Here is a 23905-nt window from a genome sequence, read left to right as displayed (position 1 = left end):
GTCTGTCGGCAGCTGGGAAGGTGAAGGGGAGGTGTCACACCGGATGGAATAAAATTGGTTAGTGGGATTTAAATCATTGTTTTAAAGAGTGGTGAAGGTAAGGGGAGTGTAGAGAGAGAGAACTTTTTGGAAGTTGGTTATATAGATGGGACATGTGGATGTGACTATGAAGAGATGGAGTCAAAATGGGCCAGAAGTCCTACATCCGAGCAACCTGTGGGATGTGCACATAAATATGACCTGGGGACATGTGGATGTGAGGGTCTTTATTTCAGCAAAATATACTAAGCTAGAGGTATAGATTTTGGAATCTTCAACAATTAAGTGGCCATTGTGGCCAAGTGAAAACATTAGGAGTCTAAAGATAGAGCTGTGGCCAACACTCATATTTAAAGAAAGACTTGAGAAGCCCAGTGATGCAAGAAGTGTCAAGAAAATATCACTATAAAAATGTTTGAGAAGCATGGTACTAGTCATCAGTGTTAAATGTGCTTCTGGTGAGGGGTTCAGGAAGTTTCCAATCATGACGGAAGGTGAAGAAGAGTAGGATAGCAAGAGGGGATGCAAGACAGAGGGAGAGAGAGAAGAGGGAGGCATCAGGATGCTTTCAGCAATCAATGTCAAGAAAACTAATAGAGCAAGAAGTCACTCATTGTCACAAGGATGGCATCAAGCCCTTTCTGAGGAATCTGCCCTGTGACCCAAACACCTCCCACCAGGCCCCACCTCCAACACAGGGAATCACAGTTCAATGTGAGATTTGGAGGCAAAACATATACAAACTATACTAGATAAGAATGTACGTAACTTTTTTCACAAGACCCCAGTGGGACTCCAGACAGACTGAGCTGCTTTGGGGCTTAGCCTTCTCCGGGAGCTCTAAAATTAGAAGTTTAGAGACACTATTTGGCATTTTATAAAAGCCGTCTGCAGTGACGTTCCTGCTAGAGGATTATGCACAGACAATTACAGCATCAAGGGAATGACTGAAGGTAAGATAGATTCATCCAAATGAGACAACACCACACCAAACGGGGAATGGCTGAAGGTAAGGCAGATTCATCCAAATGAGACACCACCACACCAAAGGGGAATGGCTGAAGGTAAGATAGATTCATCCAAATGAGACAACACCACACCAAACGGGGAATGACTGAAGGTAAGATAGATTCATCCAAATGAGACAACACCACACCAAACGGGGAATGGCTGAAGGTAAGACGGATTCATCCAAATGAGACAACACCACACCAAACGGGGAATGGCTGAAGGTAAGACGGATTCATCCAAATGAGACAACACCACACCAAACGGGGAATGGCTGAAGGTGAGACGGATTCATCCAAATGAGACAACACCACACCAAACGGGGAATGGCTGAAGGTGAGACGGATTCATCCAAATGAGACACCACCACACCAAACGGGTAATGGCTGAAGGTAAGACGGATTCATCCAAATGAGACAAAACCACACCAAATGGGGAAGGAATTCAAGGTCCTTGGTCCTTTTATCTGCTGAAAGTGCTTTTTCAGCTGAGCACATTTCTTCATCTTAAAGCTAGGCCACAATAGTTGTGGCATGAGCAACTGCCCTGATCCTGAGACACTCACTTCTTCCCTGTCCCCAAACCACAACCAGCCCTCCCGGACAGTGGACCCCCTTCCACACCAGCACAATGACCCATCTCGTGGTTGCCCAGGCCCCTACTGGCCTTGGCTCTTTCCATTCATTGCAGGTTTATTTGAGGGTCGTCTTTACCTTTATATTCTACAGTGACGGAGCAAGGCCATCTCCCATTATTTCTCAGTATGGGTGTCATATTTCTGCTTCAGGCAAGCAAGAGGCCTGGAAGTTTGTTGAATTCTTTATGTCAACTGGCTTACCTCTACCCAAGAACTCTGCAAAACTACTTAGCCAGGCTGCCAACCCCAAGGAGGCATGCTGGTAGCACCATTCTTCCTCCAGAGTGCTTTGTTCTTCTATTTTATATAACTTAGAAAGATCATTACACTGGAAACATAATTTTAAGAGAAAACATAAAAACATCAGCAAAACCTAAAACATCACTGAGCTCTGTGGCTCTTCATGTGATTGCTTTTCCACCTTTCTTTAAGTCACTGATGGTTGCAAATAGAATTAAACATCTCTACTATAATTGAGCAAACAATCAGCAGTCCTCCTAAAAAAGTGCTGAAAACATTTGAAATGGAGAGAAAAGTTTACTCTATAAAGCACCCACAAAAATCTTGCACTGGCCAGTGAGATCTTGGGGTGACCAGAATTGTCTGGAGAAATTTTTCTGTTATCAGCGTTCTCCTAGTTGTGAAAATTAGTACTAAAAAAAAAAATCAACAACATAAATAACGTGAAGAGGGAGAAAAAATGCATTATAACATAGTGGGGTATTTTACTTCTTAAGTTGTTCATTAAGGCCGTTTAATAGAAATGTACCGGCTCATTTTGAGGTTAAGATGCTGCATTAGCAATGATTTGTAGCAAATGTTTCATCCAGTGAATTCTAAGTAATTGTGGAAAGATGTAATGAAGCGCCAACTGGCTATGTCAGCGCTCTGTGGGTTGTTTCCGTTTCTTGCAACTCGAGTTATTCCTATTTTAAAATAGCATTCAGTTCTCTCTACAGGTGAAACGTAATGCATGACTAATTGTCTCTATGTAATTCTAACTAATAGCTTTAAGCAAAGCAAATTTACTAAAAATGTGCTAAAACTCAGCATGTATGTTATACCAGAACCCAGAGACTAAAAGTGAAATAAAACATGTTTTTGGTGAGATCCTTTGTTCTGTGAGAATTCTACATTGTCAATTCTCAAAAGAGGGTTACACGGATATATTCTCCCAAAAGTATAATAAAGAGCAATTATTTCTAGCAAAGATCAGGAAAGCATCAATAAATACTACAATTTAATTTTTAAAATGTATGGTGAAGGTCAAACATATATATATGTATACACACATATACACACATGTATATACACATTTAATATCCTTCATTTATTATATAAGAGGAAATTACCTAGATCATTCATTGGTTGGAAACAGGAGATATTGCTTTCCTTTATTTACTAATATTGTCCCTTATGACAGTAATGTTTGCTGGAGGATAGACTATCAGATTAATGAGCCTATTCTACACTTTTCAAGAGCAGACTATGACCCAGAGGAAATTCTGCTCTCTGCTTAAGTTGAATAAATGAATCCAAACTGGTCATTTGCATTCACTAACATGTTTTGTCTCTCACATCAGCACCTCTGGAACTAATGTGACCTCCAGGTTTCATATGTATTTCCCAACATCAACCCTTGACATGATCCAGCTCTTTCTTTCTTGAAAATGTAACACTTGCTCATTTGAACTTGATAATTTTAGTCTATAAAACTCCATCCTACACCTCCTTAAAGACTTGAGGTCTCACACACAAAGGAATTTTCCTCTCTATTTTTGGAAAAAGCACATTCAGGTTTTCATCTATATTAGGCCAATGTTGAGGCCGAAAATACGCCTTCTAGAATCTGCCTTCATTTCTTTCTGTCTTTAGTCTACTTTTGATTCTCCAAGGTTAATTTAGCTCCAGTTTCTACTTTGTTTTGTTTTTAGAACTTTTAACTTCTCTGAATGCAGGCTTGAATGCAACCTCTAGTTTTGGCATGAATATCTGTTTCTTAACTGCCATTTCTATTACATTGATTGGTGAACAAGACCTCAGTTCAGTGATAAAGCTGTAGTCCTAGACTTACTCACAAGCATAATATAAACACATCATTCCTTTCTTTCTTCCCAGATCCTTGTCTCACAAAATATCCTGTATTTGGACCATGCCAAAAACTGTAAAAAGAAAATTTAATTTTCCTTTCTAGTGAAAACTCATATGAGATTCTACCTGCATTTGGAAAATATGATGTATTCTTTGTGGCTTCCTCCTTATACTAGATAATGTACAAAATCAGTTAATAAAGATGCTGTTCATGCTAATAGCAAGCATCCAATTTGAATATACAGTGGTTATATAAAAGAACATATATGAAGTATAGCTTATCAGAAAATCAGTGAACATTGACTTTTAAAATATGCAAAAACAATAGGGTCTACTTTTAAAAAATATAATTTAATAGGCAGTCATAGTAAGATCACTTATAGTTTGTTTGGAAAAACATTTATCAGGGTGGACACCTTCAATCTTATACAACATTGAAACAAATTTATTTTGGAATTCAAAAATGTAGAATCATCTTGTACATGAGGAGTCATGCCTTTTCAATACAAAAAACAGTGAACATCACATTTAATCTTGAATCTACAATATCACATTGATATGAGTGGGCTTGAAAAATTCTCAGTCTCTTAAGGAAGAAGTGAGGGGGGCTATATAGAGGTCTAGGGGAACAAAAATAATTTTTAGACTACGAGTAATAATAGCTTAAGCTGACTGAGATGACTGATCTGAGCTCAGAATTGGACACCACAAGACAGTCCTTTGACTTTTGGGAAATGAAGCCATATTTTATCTTTTAGATAAAAGGTAATTATTAAATTTCTCCAGTATCTTAGGCATTCAAAAATAGAGCCATAATACATGTGTCTAAAACGCTTTCAGATTATACAATCCATTCTCAGAGGAACTTCAGGAATTAGGACAGAAGTAGAAAAAAAAAAAGAGTGTGACTTTTTCTAAAGAAAGGATTAAAGGATTTACAGGAAAATAATTTTTTGTTCCCATTATTTTCCCCTGGAAATGGTGTTTAAAAGAATTTTCACTTATGTTTACATTGAGTTTTTTTCTTGTGTGTGTGTGTGTGTATGTGTTTGTATGTAAATGAACCTAATTCACAGTAGATGAGTCTAAGATGTAGTAAAAGGTTTTATATGTACCTATCCCAACTGCAGAGAGATGAAAGCCTTAAGTTTGAACTTGAGCCTTAATCAAGTTTGAACTTTATGCCTCTTCTTTAATGTCCTTTGTAGGAAGACAAACTGATTTGAGGATTAGGAGGAGTCAGAAATAAACTCATTCAACTAATACTTGAGTAGCTACTGTTGCCTACAGTATGTTCAAGGTTCTGCTAGTCATCCATATGATCACTATTGACAGCTTGGGAGACTCACACAGGCTAGTGAATTTCAAGAATTATCAGAAACTGAACAGCTTCTATAATGCTGCAGGAAGTAACCTCTGGATGGCACAGTAAGTACTCCTGTGTCCCTATGGATACCTCTTAAGGGCCAGGTTTCAATTAATGGAACCATATTAATTAAGATGTTGAAAGGAAATATGCAATTTATATGCGGCAAATGTAAAATGCTATTCGTAAAAGATTTCTGAATACACTTTTTAAAAAGAAATTTTAAAATATAGTTCTTTGAAATAATATGTTAAGTAATAAATGAAGGTGTCATTCATAGAAAACATATTGTATATAGGAAATCTTAGGGAATTATAAAATTATAGAACTAATGCATAATTTTAGCAATGTCACAGATTACAAGATTATAAAAACTCAATTTTATTTCTTTATTTTAGTAATAAAACATCTGATAATAAAATTAAGAAAACAATCCCATTTAAGAATAATAAAATACTTAGAAATAAATTTAAGAAAACAAGTGCAAAAATATGAACACTGGAAACTTAAAGAGCTGAGAAAAAATACGCACATGCTTACATTCTAAACAAATGGAGAAATATATATGCCCATGTATCAGAAGATTCAATAGTGTTAAGACAGCAATTAATCTATAGATTCAGTGCAATTCCTATCAAAATTCTACCAGGCTTTTAAAGAAGTTGACAATCCAATCCTAAAATTTTTATGGAAAAGCAAAAATGAACAAGCGAACAAAAATCCCCTAGAATTGTCAAAAAACAATTTCAAGAAAGAGCATAATTAGAAGAATTATGCTGCCTGATTCCAAAGCTTACTATAAAGCTATGGTAATTAAAGCAGTCTGATATTTGCATAAGGATAGACATACAGATCAATGAAAACAATACAGAGCGTAGAAATAAACCACTATAATCATGGCTACCTCATTTTCAACAAAGGCACCTGGGTAATGCAAAGGGAAAATAATGATAGCCTTTTTAACAAATGATGCTGAAGCAGCTGGATACTACATGCAAATTAAAACAAAATAGCATTGCATATCTAAATGGTTACAACCAAAACACTGACAGCACCAAATGCTGGCGAGGATGTAGAGCAACAGAAACTCTCATTCAATTGACCATATTTTTTAGGTTTCCCTCTGTATTCTCTATTCTGTACCATTGATCTACATCTCTATCTCTATGCTACATCTTGCACATTTTTTCCAAACTTATCCCTAAATATTTATTTTTTTATAACATTGAAAATGGTATTTGGCCAGGCACAGTGGCTCAGGCCTGTAATCCCAGCACTTTGGGAGGCCGAGGTGGGTGGATCACAAGGTCGGGAGATCGAGACCATCCTGGCTGACACGGTAAAACCCCATCTCTACTAAAAATACAAAAAAAAAATTAGCCGGGTGTGGTGGCGGGTGCCTGTATTCCCAGCTGCTCAGGAGGCTGAGGCAGGAGAATGGTGTGAACCCAGGAGGTGGAGCTTGCAGTGAGCCGAGATCCTACCACTGCCCTCCAGCCTGGGTGATGGAGCGAGATTCTGTCTCAAAAAATATAAATATAAAAAATAAAAAATAAAATAAAATTGGAAATGGTACTTATGTCATTGACCCAGCAACCCCATTACTGGGTATGTGCCCAAAGGAATAGAAATCATTTTATTATAAAGACACATGCACGTGTTTGTTCACTGCAGCACTATTCACAATACCAAAGACATGGAATCAGCCTAAATGCCCGTCAATGATAGACTGGATAAAGAAAATATGGTATATATACAGCATGGAATACAATGCAGCCATAAAAAAGAATGAGATCATGTCCTTTGCAGGGACATGGATGAAGCTGGAGGCCATTATCCTTAGCAAAGTAATGCAGGAACAGAAAACCATACAGCATGTTCTCACTTATAGGGGAGCTAAATGACAAGAACACACAGACATATAGAGGGGAACAACACACACTGGGGCCTATTGGAGGGTGGAAGGTAGGAGGTGGGAGAGGATCAGGAAAAATAACTAACGGGTACCAGGCTTCATACCTGGGTGATGAAATAATCTGCACAGCAAATCCCCATGATACACATTTGCCTATATAACAAACCTGCACATACTGTACATGTACTCTTGAACTTAAAATAAAATTTAAAATATCTGGCATTTATTTTTAAATTGTAATTTCCAATTGTTCATTGATAATAGATAGAAATATGAGTTCTGGTAGCATTTTGGTAGATTCTTAGGCTTTTCCATGTACACAACTGTCACCTAACAATGTTTCTTCCTTTCAAATTTATACCTTTATTTTTTTATTTCTTCACTGCCCAGTGCCATCTAATTCTGGCAGGACCTCCAGTACAATACAGGAAAGAAGTAATAGTAGACATTCCTGCCTTTTTCCTCATCTTATGGAAGAAAATATTCTTCTACCATTAGAAGGATAGATTCAGTTTCTTGGAAGAGATCCTGTATAAAGTTACACTAATTCCTTTCTATTCCTCGTGTTCTGATAATTTTTCATCATGAATGGATGTTGAATTTTGTGAACACTTTTTCATTTGTAGAGATTAACATAAGTTATCATTTTATTGATACGGTATATTACACTGATTTTTTAATATTAAACCAACTTCATATTTGTGAGAAATACTCAAGCTGATTTTCCTATAGCATCTTACTATATACTTCCAAATAACCTATGAGCTCATGAAAAATGTTACAAATTAAATTAAATTTAATGACAATGAATGAATCAACATGCTAAAGGTTGAGGGATGCCAAGCAAACAGTGTGACAGGGAAATTTAGGACTTTGGATGCATATATTCATACACGAGAAAGCCACAAAATCAATGATACAAGATTTCACCTTAAGAAATTAGAAGAAATAGAGAAAATTAAAACTAATGAAAAATAAGTAGGAAATTATAGTGCCGAAACCAGTGAAATACTAAATGGACAAAAGCAATAGGGAAACATGAATATAAACCAAAAAGGCTGTTCTTTCACAAACAAAAATTGATAATCTACTAAGTAGACACATCAAAAAATTGGAGGAAGGGACATTACTATTTATCCAATAGATAATTTTTAAAAAACAGCACGAATAACTAGATTTCAATAAATTTGAAGCTTAGAGGACATGAAAAGTTTCTCAAGGGCACAAATTACCAAAAAGAGAAATTAAGGGAATTGAATTTATAACTAAAAACATTTCCTCAAGCACTTCAAATGTAAGTGTGAATTCTATCAAACGTTGAAGGAAGAAGTCATCTCAATTTTATGTAGACACTAGCAGAAGATAGAAAAGAACATTTACTGTCTTAGTTTTTGAGAGCAACTTAGGCCTCATGGCAAAACCAGAAAAAGATGTCAGAAGGAAAGAAAATTACAGAGCAATATAGATTCCTCCTGAACAAAGACACGAAATCCTCAACAAAATATTAGCAGAGAAATAAAAAGTGTTTTAGTGGACACCAAACACTAGGCAGCTGTAGCAGGCAGAATAATCATCCTGCAAAGATGTCCACGTCCTAGTACCTGGGATCCTTGAACGTGTTACATAGCAAAAAAGCCTTTGCAGTGATAAAGGATCTTTTTTTATTTTTTATTTTACTTTTTTAGTAGAGACGGGATTTCACCATGTTAGCCAGGATGGTCTCCATCTCCTGACCTCGTGATCCGCCCGCCTCGGCCTCCCAAAGTGCTGGGATTACAGGCCTGGGCCATTGCGCCCCGCCAAGGATCTTAAGATGGGAATTTATTCTACATTACAAGGTGGGTCCAAGATAATCAGAGGTCCTATAAGGAAGATAAGGAGGCAGGAGAAGATACAATGACGGAAGCAGAGGCTGTAGTGATGGAAGGTCACTAGCCATGGAAGGCAGGAGCCTCTAGAAGCTGGAGATGAAAAGGAAATAGACTCTATCCTACAGCCTCCAGCGGGAATGCAGCCCTGATGACCCATTTTGGATTTCTGTCCTCCAGATGGTAAAATAATGTGTCTGCGTTGTTTTAATAAACTGCATTTACGGTAATTTGTTACAGCAGCAATAGGGAACTAATATAGCAATGCAGAGGTGCTTTTACAATTTTAAAATTTCCATCCATCGATAGAATAAGAAGGATGCATAGGTTTGTGGAGATAACTTGTAGGTATTTTCAGAGAATAAATAATATAATATTTGCCAATGTTTGAAAAGGAGTTAATTAATTAGAACCACTTTATTATATGGATATATTCAGTTAAAAATAGCATAAGAATTTTTTTCTGGCCCAGCGCAGTGGTTCACGCCTGTAATCCCTGCACTTTGGGAGGCCAAGGCAGCGAGATCATGAGGTCAAGAGATCGAGACCAGCCTGGCCAGCATGGTGAAACCCTGTCTCTACTAAAAATACAAAAAATTAGCCGGGCATGGTGGTGGGCGCCTGTACTCCCAGCTACTCGCGAGGCTGAGGCAGGCGAATGGCGTGAACCCGGGAGGCGGCGCTTGCAGTGAGCTGAGATTGCACCACCGCACTCCAGCATGGGCGACAGAGTGAGACTCTGTCTCAAAAAAAAAGAATATTTTTTCTGTTTTCTTATTCTAGAGGTAAAAATTCTAAAACCATAGTTAAAAAAGACTGAAATGTTGAGAGCTATATCTCAAGAAAGATACAAGTTGAGATTTCTTCTAGCATAATTTTTGATAATTTTATAGCAGCTTAAAGATCATATGGACATCAAATGTTGATACATACAATAGGAAAATTAGACTTTTTTTTTTTTTTGAGCCCAAGTCTCGCTCTGTCACCCAGTCTGGAGTGCAGTGGCGCAATCTCGGCTCACTGCAAGCTCCGCCTCCCGGGTTCCCGCCATTCTCCTGCCTCAGCCTCCCGAGTTGTGGGGACTACAGGCGCCCGCCACCACACCCGGCTAATTTTTGTATTTTTAGTAGAGACGGGGTTTCACCGTGTTACCCAGGATGGTCTCGAACTCCTAACCTTGTGATCCGCCCGCCTCAGCCTCCCAAAGTGCTGGGATTACAGGCATGGGCTACAGCGCCAGGCTAAAATTAGGCTTTTAACGGAAGACTTGGTCACAGCATAATGAAAGATTAGATGAGATTATCAGTGTAGTACCATATAGATTATGTTATTATGTCATTTTAAAACTGTGAAGTCACTTTTTAGTTAAGTGGATTTTAAAGCAAACAAATGGCCAAAAATATTTCTATAATGTCTTACCAAGCAAATGATGTCTAAAGACTTTGTAATATAAATTATTTTCTGCTCATTGTCCATTTTTTTCACTCAGCCACAAATAACCTTTTATCTCCGAAGGCGTTTTGCTTCCTGACTTCGATAGCTCTTTTTCCCTTTTAACATTTGACTATCTCATGTGGCTGTGAACTACAAATTCTTCTTTTGTTCCTACAAGTCGAAGGAAGTATTATTAGATCTTTATAATATCATGAAGACTATTTTTATTTACTCTTTAATGAGAAGAGGGTAGTTAAATTGTTTTCTTAGGAGATAGTAATAAGCAGCTAAGAGTTCTATTGAGAGTCTCTCAGAGTTTCATAGCTATTTCAATCATGTGGACTCTGTTTTAAATGAAATATATGCTTAAACGCTATTTATTTGTAAATTACTAAAGTGTGTAGGTGGAAAGAGTTAAGTTAGCCTAAGTTTTAATGATATATTTTACCAGAAATGTTCTGCAACTCTTTTCATCCTAATGTTTTTTGAAGAGGATATTGTGAGAGCCCTCTGCCTCTAAATGTATATTACCCTGGTTTGCTTCCATCGGCCTACATATAAACCACAGATTATTTTCCAGTACATGCAGATCATCTTTATCTGATACTCCTCAGCTTCTCTGTCCATGAAAAGTCCCTACCCTGAATAGGAAATAACAAAATAAACGATATAAGATGAAAGAAGGTGTGTGGCTCTACATCCTTAGAGATGGATGTACCTGAACATGGACAATAAGCATCCAGATACTGGCCTGAGGAGCAGATGTTGTGGTCACTGAATTTCAAATATTTCATTTGCTAAAAACCAGGCTATGGTGGACAGAGATACTTGCTGACAAGATTTTGTCTTTGTGAGAATTATAGTTTTCACTGTGCATTAATCGATTAATCTGGGTTCTCGCTGTACATTGGCCAAGGGTTGGTTTCTTGAATTAGGAAGAGTTAGTCGCTCTGAGGCTGACCACGTTGGGCCCTAGGGGAAAGCTCCCTGTAGGCTTCCAGTGGAGAGAGTGTGGATCACCAGCTTTCTCAGCTTTCTCACTATTGTCTCTTGTAGTCTGTGCATTCTTACAGCCATCGTTGGAGAAAAAAATTAAGCACATACTAAAGAGTCATATATACATATATTTCAAAAGCATACCTTTGAATATGAAGAAGACAGTGAATTATTTATTCACAGAAATAATATCCAAAGGGATCTTTTGCAAAGGGACAACTTGAATAAAAAGAAAATCATGCTTCTATAAGTTGACTGATTGCGACAGCATTCCCTAGGACACATAATAATTAGCTCTGTGTTTCTTACAGAGGTGATTGTCTTCCTGCTTTTTAAAACAAGTGCTAATGTTTTAATGTTTTGTTTTCAGTAACAGTTTCACAATGCTTGAAAATTCCCCCAAAAAGAAATTTTTATAAATCTGTGACTTGGTGAAATTTTATGTCTTCAAGTCTTCCAAAGTTAACAAGTAGCAATTTTCTTTGCTTAGACTATTTTCAATACTTAAATTTTTAAATATTCTGTTGCAGAACAGGTATGAATTTAGAAAGCCATAATAAGCAATTCAGGTTGTAATCTTAAAATATCATTCACTCAACAGGATATTATTTAATCTAGTTCTATGAATACAAAATACTAACTTTAAAAATGTACTTCTGGTGAAAGTATTCAGAATTCTCTTACAGAGAAAATAATATATTTGTAAAGGTAGTAATTCTGGTTCTCAACGACAGATTTTCCTATAATAAGCATTTAGCCAAATGCCATTGTAAAATTAATTATAGATGGGTGGAAATTAATAGCATGTATAATGCTGGTCACAAGTCATCTTGATGTCTGTTACTAATTGCAAATCACTGTTACTTGTAAAATTAGAAGTTAAATGCTAGCGATTTTGCTCTAATTGGGAAGATCCAAAGGGGTCTTGCCTGAATGCAGCACATGTCTAAAGCATTCAGATGGAAGCTGGTTGTGCAGGCACGCTGCCTCAGGGCATGCGTTCAGGAGCAGCGGGACTCCGGCAAGGACTACAAGACACAAATTGCAAAGCGTAGACGTATGTCAGGGAATTGAAACTGAGTGCTCAGGAGGCAGAAGTTAGACAAACATTCACGGGCAAAGTTACAAAAAAGAGTTAAACACAAAAACATACTCTAGAAATCCTGGTAATCAAAACCAGATCTGAACCCATGCCATTATTTGATGCCAATTCTGTCACACTTATAGTTGAGCTCATGTAAACTAGACATGGAAATTGCTCATTTAGCCAAGGAACTTGATGTAAATGATAACATTGCTGCCAGAGCTGTGTGGTTTTTAACCTAATTGAGGATGTGTTTGTTGTCTTATTTCTGCAACTCTAATGAAATACAGCAAATTTTATTTCACTTTTTTTAAGAGAACTATGTAGAGGAATGATCATTCCTAAACTCCCATGACTGGCATTCAAGGAGAGCTGTTCTCAGTCATCTGCACATATTTGACTGTTTCCTGATTGATGACTGCCTTATCTCCATCCCCTGGGAACAGTTCTAAAATATGAACTGAAAGTCAGGGGTCAGTGGATGCTGCGTCTGTGAGACACAACTTCAGATCTGACTAAACTCTCCCTAGAGCTGCCCTCCTCGAAGATCTTTGTCCTCCGAAATTGTCAGGGTAATCCCAGTTTGGCACCACCAGATGCCCCAGAGTCTAGGGAGTCACCAGGTTTTTTAAAGTTTGAATCACAGTTGATTCAGAAAATGATGGAAAGCTGTCAACTAAAGGAAGGTCTGTGGCTCTTTTTATTTTTGCATTGTCTTCAGAGGGAGGCCTTCCTAGAATCCTGACTAGAATTAACTAGATCTGAAAGGAAGGCACGATTTGAAGAGCAGAGGTTTCTACCTAAGCCTTGATGACAAGGGTTCTGAGGATGCTCTGGGCATCCTAAACCGAGTTGCTCAGTTTAAATGTAGTTCAGGAGTGATTTGCAGTGACATTGCTTCCTCATATCCTGAGTGTGCCAGTTGGGAAGGCATTCTAGATTTTTAAAGTATATAGCAAATTTCCGTGACTTTCCAAACAGTCCCAATTCCCTTTGAGAGAGAAAAACAAACGCTGTTCTGTATTAGAGTGGTTCTCTACCTACCTTCACAGCAAAGGGTCTTAGAACCTTAGAAGATTTGGTAATATTTAAAAAATGGAGTCAGAAATTTCTATTGAAGTTTTATTATAATTTTGTAGCTCTCTATGAACCCCACAGGAAATGGGGAATTTGTAACACGTATAACCAGACTAAACAACCAAGAAGTTTTAGTTTAGACACTGTCCAGGAGAGCTGTTGTGGGGCTTGCAAAGACAAGGGAGATGCAGACCCTGCCTTGGACTTCCCCCTCTGGGAGAAACAGGGAAGGGCCTGGGGTCCATGAAAAGGGCCCCACTGGAGCCAGAGGAGGACATGGACGTGGTCATACTATCCGCAGAGAGTGTTTGGAAGCCGCGAGCAGATCCTGTGATTTCAGTAGCTCCCATTTCCTGGACTAGTAGGGGGAAAAAGATGAAGAGATCAATAATAGGTTTGATAGAAGTCCAAATATGCCTCAATAAGAAATTGTCTCTCATAGAGTATACTTCATTAAAGAAAGAAATTTAAAATACATGCTTTTTTTTGTTCAGACAATCAGATCAAACAGAGAACATCCACTTTGGTTAGATTATGTGCTGTCATGCAAAGCAATTTACCATAGACATGTACAAAAGAAAAGCTTTTTGTGTGTCTGACAAGAAGTTTATTAGGCTATTTTTTTCTTTCAAACAATGCTTATTACTTTACTGGTCATGGTTTATTGAAACTGTATTAGGGATACTGCAAGTGAAATAGTTCACAAGGTATGTAGCACTTAGTAAATATTCAGGATGCTTTGATTTTACTCTATTATTGGGATGAGCTAGAGGAGGGGGCTGGAGAAGGGGAAATAGGAAAAAGAGAAGAGTGGAAAAGGTCAAGGTTCTTTGTGGCTGTAAAATATTTCCTGGGCTGATCCTTTCCTTCGAGCTGAGAGCTGACCCCTGGCTCTCATGCGTGGACTGGCAGCCTCTTCACTCTTAGCCTTGAGGCCTCCTCTTGAGAGGCAGAACCTTCTAATTCACAAGTCTGAAACACAGGCTTAGGGCTAATGCACTGATGGTGCAACTGGCTCCTAGAAAATATATCTATAAATTGCATTTTGTATATAATTACATATCAAATTTATAATTTCTAATTGCTCACTTTTCAAAAAAAAAAAAATGTCATATCCTCTCTGGTTTTTTTTTTTTTTTTTTTTTTTTGACCGAGTCTCACTCTGTCACCCAGGCTGGAGTGCAGTGGTGTGATCTCGGCTCACTGCAAGCTTCACCTCCTGGGTTCAAGCAATTCTCCTGCCTCAGCCTCCCAAGTAGCTGGGACTAAAGCTGCCCGCCACCACGCCCAGCGAATTTTTTGTATTTTTAGTAGAGATGGGGTTTCACCGTGTTAGCCAGGATGGTGTTGATCTCCTGACCTCATGATCCGCCCACCTCGGCCTCCCAAAGTGCTGAGATTACAGGCATGAGCCAATGCACACGGCCGTCCTTTCTGTTTTTAATATAAGTATTTTCATTACTATACTCTGGAGTACCTGGAATATAGATTCTAGTTTTTCCACAGGCTTTTCAACAGACTGAAGAATTGAAAGATTTTACACTCATATTGTTATTTATTTGAATATGCACAAGAAACAGTGAATTTTCATTCTCATAGTGTGATGTGAACGTATAAATACTGGCTGATTTACTTGATATTACTATTTTTAATTCTCCTTAAAATGTCTTAGAGATTTTTCTCTTCTGATGTTATAATGATATTAATTTATGGCAAAAACATTTTTTCAGTATTGTTTTACTGAATATAAACAACAAAATTTTAAAGACCAATAAATACAATTAAAAGCCCCTTTTTCTAATTCTGTAAGGCACGTAGTAGGCATTGTCCTTGACCACACTGAGTCACAGCACTGTGACCTCTCGTGGGCAGTCACTTTTGATACTGAACCACAGCACTGCGGTCTCTCATGGGTATTTAAACCCAGGTGTCCAGTGGAATAAACACGTTTATTTTTAATAACATTACTTTTCAGGGAGCTGTAAATAAGACAGAAACATTTTCTTTAAAAATTTTAGAAGAAGGGGCAGGTGTATGTGAACATGTATGCTTTTACAACTTACAAATAAACTATATGGAATTTTTTTTTCACTACTGTAGAAGTAGAAGTATCCTAGATTTGGGTGGTGACACAGTTTCATCCCCGTCCTGAAAGAAGTACAACTTTTGAAAGAAAAATATGCATCCCGTAGACCTCAAATGTAAAGTTGGCGTTTAATAATACATGCAATTTCTCTACTATTAAAGTTTGATATCTGGAGCTAATACGCTCATCCCTGAAGGATTATTTTCCCAAAACACATTGGGGCCAGTGTTCGGTTCTGTGTGTAAGGGTCCGTCCGTAGTGTGTTTCTCGCAATTCCATCCAGTCACCTAATTAACAGACCGACCAGACGGTTTCTGAGGCAACTATTCGTTCCCTTAAATGAAACATGTACCACTCTTTTACAAGCTCTTATCAGATACTATGGGATGTGATTTGCTTCAAGCTGTGCAGCAAATCTGGCAATCCAGTTAAAATCAACATGAAAGTTTGTAAAGCAATTTGTGGTCGGCAGTGAAAAGTGCTGGGTTGATCTCTAAAGGAGTAAAAATGTTACCCCTGAGGGCAAGAAGTACAGGATAATGTACAGATAATGTTCTGGTTTTTTTTTCGCATCTGCCAATGGGTGCAATTTTAAATAAATTAATCCAGCACTCCCATGAATGCCATGGATATTGCAGAACTTGTATTTCTAATTTTCATTCATTAACTCACCTTTCTTAGCTTTGTTTTTATAATACACGCATAACTTGGCCAAGATATTATTAGGTTTTCGTTTCTTAAAATGTATATGTTTTTAGACCATCCTCACTAGGTGAAGAATGTTGTCTGTCAGTCTCCAGGCTGGGCCCCACACACACCCCCAGAACGTGTGTGAGCCTCTGAGGAGCAATGAGGCACCAGTTACTCATTATTGAGTTGGCCTACTCACTGCTTCTTTAAAATTGCCCTTGACTTTCGGAACAACATTCTTTTAAAGTTAGCTATTTATTTTCCACAGAGCTGGTGTGTGCTACTATATATTATGGCTTCCATCTTTTCATCATTTACTCACAAGGCAACCCATCATCTAAAATAATACAATTAGGCAAAGGCTCAGCTAAAGAGTGAATATCCCTGTATGGAAACTCTGGAAAGCTGGCCAGCAAGATTTCCCCAGAGGTGTGCATAGCTCACTTGAATTCTAAAAATGTTTCAGCTAAATTACATAGGTGCCAACATTAAGGTGAAAAAATAAGATCTTACACATTGATATATTTTAAATCTATATTTATCATATGGATTCCTCATGTTAGCACAAATAAGATGTTACTTGTCATCGCTAAGGAACATAGGTGACAACAATAACTTTTATATTTATACTTGTGAAGCTTTAATTAAATGCTAAAAATTAAAGCTAAGATTTCATTCCCATGAGAGATCCAGTCATAGCATAAGGATGCGAAGTGTTACCCTATTCCGATTAACTTTACCAGCAGAATTTGAGGAATCTAGGTTTAATATATTTTAACCACGATTCTCTGCTGAATGAACCTGGTTGAGCTGTTTCTACTTCTCCGAGGCTTGGTTCAATGTCTTTGGCAAATAGCCCACTCCTGTAGCTGTGCCAGTTGGAATATAAAAGTTGAGACCATTGGCCTTTTTGCTGACCTGTTATTAAAGCATTTGATGTAAGTTTCAGCCACTTCATGCAATGTCATCCAGCCCTTAAGGAGAATTGAGGTAATCTTTTACAAAAATGAAGTAACAGGAGATGTCTTTTCATGCATAATACACCTTGCAGACTTCAACCCAGGATATCTCAGCCACTGATAGGTGCCAATGACAGAACTCGAAAATACTACCCCAGTCTACAGCACACGCTGCTTTTATCTTCTCACTTTGTAACTGGAAGTAGCCTTTACCAATGGCTCCAAAGTCTGCTGATTTGTGAGCCACACTTGCAGGTGAGTGCTACAGCTTGTCTCAAGTTCTAGGGACTTGCCTCTCAAATGTAATCTTAATAAAACATGAATCAAATTTTGTGAAGAGTTTATAAAGCAGCCCAGTCAAGTTAGCACAACTTACTTTTAAGAGGCATTCCAATACTTACATAGTGCTTGTAGAAAAAAATCAGTGCTACTTAAAGTCAGAAACCAATCGCAGCATTTCCCATTATTCTTTCCCATCGAATTCTTCACACCTGTTTGTTCAATTTGGCTTCGGTTGTTCAGTTTCTTTTGAACTTCTAACTGTTATAGCAATTGTTTGCTCACCATACTATTATTTTTCATTTTTCAGGAACTTACCTTAAATAGACATCTTTTTAATAAGCATTGTATATAGGTGATGGTCCCAATATACGTTGGTCTAGTGCAATATTATCCCAAATGTCATATTATGGATTAAATCACTTTCCCTGGATTGACCAGTACACTAAGCCATCATGTATAACATTGTTTCTTAAGGAAAACCTGCTGTGAATTCCAAAAGATCCCATTTTAAATGGAGTAGTGGAGATCCTAAGTCTAGGATCCTTTATTAATGCCATGTTCCCTCTTTGCATAATGCTAATTACTTCATATGGGAAGCCTGTGTTTGCTTAACTTTCTGTTGTTTATTTATTTAATTTAATTTAATTTTTTGTTTTTCAGATGGAGTCTCGCTCTGTCGCTCAGGCTACAGTACAATGGCACAATCTTGGCTCACCTCAAGCTCTGCCTCCTGCATTTGAGTGATTCTCCTGCCTTAGCCTTCTTGAGTAGCTGGTATTACAGGTGCCTGCTACCACAGCCGGCTAAGTTTTGTATTTTTAGTAGAGACAGGGTTTCACCATGTTGGCCAGGCTGTTCTCAAACTCGTGATCTCAAGTGATCCACCCGCCTAAGCCTCCCAAAGTGCTAGGAATACAAGTGTGAGCCACCACACCCGGCCTCTGTTAAGTTTACAACCTGCAAATTCTATCCAAAATACATAGTTACACATTTTCTTGTATTTTTCATTTAATGCACCAAAAAAAATTTTATTTCATTTTCTGCTGGTTATTACTTAGTTAGAGGCTAGATTTGTTTTGTAATCTATGCCCTAAATTGTGCCTTTGACTATTTTTAAGTTTATTTACCTATTCTGAAGTGTGGAATTTGAGAGTAATGAATTGGCCCAGGTGAAATCTAATCATAGATAATAAAACCGCTGCTAATAAAAATGTTCAAGTAACCCTCAAGCTAAGTAAGACTCTGCCCCCTGCAAAAATAGAACTTTAAAACATGCTATGCTGCCATTAATAGGAAAAAAAATGTAAATTCATTCAAAAAGTATAGTAAGCTCTAAATATTTTCTGAAGAACTCAAAAGGAATAGAAGCAAATTGTATAATCGAAATTCATGATATGACTATTTAAGAAGTAATCAACTGAGCTTGCAAGACGTGTAGTTTAGAGATTTTTGCAGTTTTTGCACTTTCCTACATTTCTTAAAATAAATATATAAACAAATAAATATACAATTTCAAATTGTGTTTGTTAGTATGAATATTTTAAAAGATGAAAAAAGAGCTTAAGGAAATGTGATCTTCCCATGATGGCCTTTCCTGGCCACCCAAACTAAGACTTAATTCTTCTCTCAATCTCACACATCCATCGTTCTTTTCCTTTGTAGTGTAGATAGCATTTATATTCATATATTTTCCTGTTAGTTTATCACTTGTTGGTAGAATATAAACTGCAGTAGGACAGGAACCATGTCTATATTATCTGTCTTCCAACGTCCACCACTACAAAATGCCTGGCACAGTAGTGGATCAAGAAAAATTATTGAGAAAAAAATCATGGAAAGGAGCCCAGACTAACCTGCAGCTCCCACTCAGACAGACAGAGCTGCCTATGACGGCTCGCATCATGAACTTCTGCTCCAAGAACTACCACAGGAACATACCAGAAAAGCCAGGAGAATCCACAGACCCTTCTGAAGGAGGTGGTTTGCCACCGCAGGCTCCGTGGGACAGCCGAGGAACTGTGAGTTGGCTTTGCTTTCTCAGCTGAAGGCTTGTAGCCCTACTCACCGGCTGCCTGAAAATACACTGGGTGCTGTTGCGGGGACATGGTGGAAGTGAGACTGGCCCTTCAGGCTGCCAGCTGCGTGGGAGCTGGGTGAGGCCTGTGGCTGCCGGCTTTCCCCCACTTCCCTGGCGACTTGTGTGATGCAACAGAGACAGCCGTACTCTCCCTGGGAACATAACTCCATTGGCCTGGGAACCCATCCCCCACAACAGCAGCAGCAAGCCCTGCCTAAGGACAGTCGGAGCACAGGCACACACCAAACCCTGCCCCACCTGATGGTCTTTTCCTACCAGCCCTGGTAGCTGAAGACAAAGGACATAATCTCTTGGGAGCTCCGTGGCCCTGCCCACTGCCTAATCGTCCCCATACTCCAGCAGCTGATGCTCTCTTGAAAGTGCTACTCCCTGGCGCCTGGCTCACACCTGTAATCCCAGCACTTTGGGAGGCCAAGGCAGGCAGATCACGAGGTCAGGAGATGAAAACCATCCTGGCACTGAAACCCCATCTCTATTAAAAAATATATATATACAAAAAATTAGCCAGGCGTAGCAACGGGCACCTGTAGTCCCAGCTACTCAGGAGGCTGAGACAGGAGAATGGTGTGAACCCAGGAGGCGGAGCTTGCAGTGAGCCGAGATAGCACCACTGCACTCCAGCTTGGGTGACAGAGCTAGACTCTGTCTCAAAAAAAAAAAAAAAAAGAAAGTGCTTCTCCCTGGCTGGAGGCCAACCAACACAAAACTAGTACAATAAACAAAGCTACAACTAAGGACCCTCACAGATTCCAATTCACTGCCCTGCTACCTCCACCAGAGCAGGTGCTGATATCCATGGCTGAGAGACATGAAGATGGATCACATCACAGAACTCTTTGCAGACACCCCCCAGTACCCAGTACCAACCCAGAGCCTGGTAGCTCCATTGGGAGGCTAAATCCAGAAAAGAAATAAGAATCACTGCAGTTTGGCTCTCAGGAATCCCCACCCTAGAGGAAAAAGGAAAGCACCACACCAAGGGAGCACCTCCATGGGACAAAAGAATCTGAACAGCAGCCCTTGAGTCCCAGATCTTCCCTCTGACATTGTCTACCCAAATGAGAAGGAACCAGAAAAAGTTCTGGTAATATGACAAGACAAGGTTCTTTAGCACCTCCATTAGATCACACTAACTCACCAGCAATGGATCCAAACCAAGACGAAGCCTCTGAACTACCAGAAAAAGAATTCAAAAGGTTGATTATTAAGCCAATCAAGGAGGCACCAGAGAAAGGTGAAGTCCAACTTAAAGAAATTAAAAAAAAAAAGATACAGGATATGAATGGAAAAATCTCCAATAAAATAGTGTAAATAAAAAACAGTCACAACTTCTGAAAATCGAGGCTACACTTAGAGGAATGCAAAATGCACTGGAAAGTCTCAGCAATAGAATCAAGTAGAAGAAAGAATGTCAGAGCTTGAAGACAAGGCTTTCAAATTAATCCAATCTGACAAAGACAGAGAAAAAAGAATTTTAAAAAAGGAATAAAGCCTCCAAAAAGTTTGGATTATGGTAAATATCCAAACCTAAGAATAAGTGGTGTTCCTGAGGAAGAAGAGAAATCTAAAAGTTTGACAAACATGTTCAAGGAAATAATTGAGGAAAACTTCCCTGGCCTTGCTAGAGATTTAGACATTCAAATACAAGAAGCTCAAAGAACACCTGGAAAATTCATCACAAAAAGATCAACAGCTAACTACACAGTCATCAAGTTACTTAAAGTGAAGACAAAGGAAAGAATCTTAAGAGCTGTGAAGCAAAAGCATCAGGTAGCCTATATAGGAAAACCTATCAGATTAAGAGCAGGTTTCTCAGTAGAAACCCTCCAAGTCAGAAGGGATTGGAGTCCTATCTTTGACCTCCTTAAACAAAACAAGTATCAGCCAAGAATTGCGTATCCAGTGAAACTAAGCTTCATAAATGGAGGAAAGATACAGTCTTTTTCAGACAAAAAAATGCTGAGAGAATTCGCCACTACCAAGCCAGCACTACAAGAACTGCTGAAAGGAGTTCTACATCTTGAAACAAACCCTCAAAATACACCAAAGTGGAATCTCCTTAAAGCATAAATCTCACAGGACCTATAAAAAATAACACAATAAAAAAAACCACAAGGTATTCAGGCAACAAATAGCATGATGAATAGAACAATACCTCATATCTCAATACAAATTTTGAATGTAAATGGCCTAAATGCTCCACTTAAAAGATACAGAATGGCAGAACTCACCAAGTATCAGCTGTCTTCAAGAGACTAAACTGACACATAAGGACTCACATAAACGTAAGATAAAATGGTGGAAAAAGATATTCCATGCAAATGGACATCAAAAGCCAGCAGGAGTACTATTCTTATATCAAACAAAACAGACTTTAAAGCAACAGCAGTTTAAAAGACAAAGAAGGACATTATACCATGATAAAAGGACTTGTCCAACAGGAAAATATCACAATTCTAAATATATATGCGCCTAACACTGGAGCTACTAAATTTGTAAAATTATTACTACTAGATCTCAAAAATGAGAGAGAGAGCAACGGAATAATAGTGGGGGACTTCAGTACTCCACTGACAGCAATAGACAGCTCATCAAGACAGAGAGTTAACAAAGAAAGAATGGACTTAAACTATACCCTACAACAAATGTACTTACCAAATATTTACAGAGCATTCTACCCAAAAACTGCAGAGTATACATTCTCTTTGTCAGCACATGGAACATTCTCCGGACCATATGATAGGCCACAAAAAAAGTCTCAACAAATTTAAGAAAATCGAAATTATAGCAAGTACTCTCTCAGACCACAGTGGAATAAAATTGGAAATCAACTCCAAAAGAAATCCCCAAAACCATGCACATAAAAATTAAATAACCTGCTCCTGAATAATCACTGAGTCAACAATGAAATCAAGATGGAAATTAAAAAATTATTTGAACTGAAAGATAATAGTGACATAAACTATCAAAACCTCTGGGATACAGCAAAAGCGATGTTAAAAGGAAAATTTATAGCATTAAATGCCTAAATCAAAAAGTCTGGCCGGGCACGGTGGCTCACGCCTGTAATCCCAGCACTTTGGGAGGCCAAGATGGGTGGATCACGAGGCCAGGAGATTGAGACCATCCTGGCTAACACAGTGAAGCCCCGTCTCTACTAAAAATACAAGAAAACAAGCCGTGCATGGTGGCGGGTGTCTGTAGTCCCAGCTACTCTGGAGGCTGAGGCAGGAGAATGGCTTGAACCCGGGAGGTGGAGCTTGCAGTGAGCTGAGATCACGCCACTGCACTCCAGCCTGGGAGACTGAGCAAGACTCTTTCTCAAAAAAAAAATTCTGAAAGAGCACATATAGACAATCTAATGTCACAGTTCAAGGAACTAGAGAAACAAGAACAAACCAAACCCAAACACAGCGTAAGAATAGAAACAACCAAGATCAGAGCAGAACTAAATTAATTTGAAACAAAAAAATACAAAAGATAAATGAAACAAAAAACTGGTTCTTTGAAATGATAAATAAAACTGATAATCTATTAGAGAGATTAACCAAGAAGAGAAGAGAGAGGATCCAAATAAGCTCAATTAGAAACAGAATGGGAGCTATTACAAGCAATACCACAGAAAAACAAAAGCTCATTAAAGGCTACTATGAACACCTTTACGTACATATACTAGAAAACCTAGAGGATACAGATAAATTCCTGGAAATATGCAACCTTCCTAGATTCGATCAGGAAGAAATAGAGACTTTAAACAGACCAATAACAAGCAGTGAGATTGAAATGGTACTTTAAAAATTGCCACCAAAAGAAATCCAGGACCAGATGGATTCACAGCTGAATTCTATCAGACATTCAAAGAAGAACTGATACCAATCATATTGACACTATTCCAAAAGAGAGAGAAAGAAGGAATCCTCCTTAAATCATTCTATGAAGGCAGTATCGCCCTAATACCAAAACCAGGAAAGGACATAACAAAAAGGGAAAACTACAGACCAATATCCCTGATGAACATAGATGCAAAAATCCTCAACAAACTCCTAGCTAACAGAATTCAACAGCATATCGAAAACATAATTCACCATGATCAAGTGGATTTCATTCCAGGGATGCAGGGATGGTTTAACATTCACAAGTCAATAAATGTGATACATCATATGTATAGCATTAAAAACAAAAATGGCATGATTATCTCAATAGATGCAGAAAAAAACATAACAAAATCCAGCATCCCTTTATGATTAAAACCTTTGGCAAAATGAGCAGAGAAGG

General features: G+C 38.3%; 1 long non-coding RNA gene across 3 annotated transcripts in view; it reads left to right on the top strand.

The window, feature by feature from the left end:
- Window positions 1–23905, top strand: part of LOC115836101 — a 469594-nt gene that overhangs the window by 437917 nt on the left and 7772 nt on the right. The window contains exon 1 of one of the 3 annotated variants that reach the window (XR_004031106.1): window positions 1338–1968. The exons of 1 other annotated variant lie outside the window; for it this stretch is intronic. This is a non-coding gene — a long non-coding RNA (uncharacterized LOC115836101). Of the gene's footprint in view, window positions 1–1337; window positions 1969–8771; window positions 8895–23905 lie in introns of those variants that run through there. One more of the 3 variants, XR_004031107.1, reaches the window with a different exon arrangement.

This window comes from Nomascus leucogenys, chromosome 7b, assembly GCF_006542625.1.
Source record: "Nomascus leucogenys isolate Asia chromosome 7b, Asia_NLE_v1, whole genome shotgun sequence".
Classification (NCBI taxonomy): domain Eukaryota; kingdom Metazoa; phylum Chordata; class Mammalia; order Primates; family Hylobatidae; genus Nomascus; species Nomascus leucogenys.
Note: the sequence above shows the minus strand (reverse complement) of the source record. Positions and strands in the feature narration are given on the sequence as shown.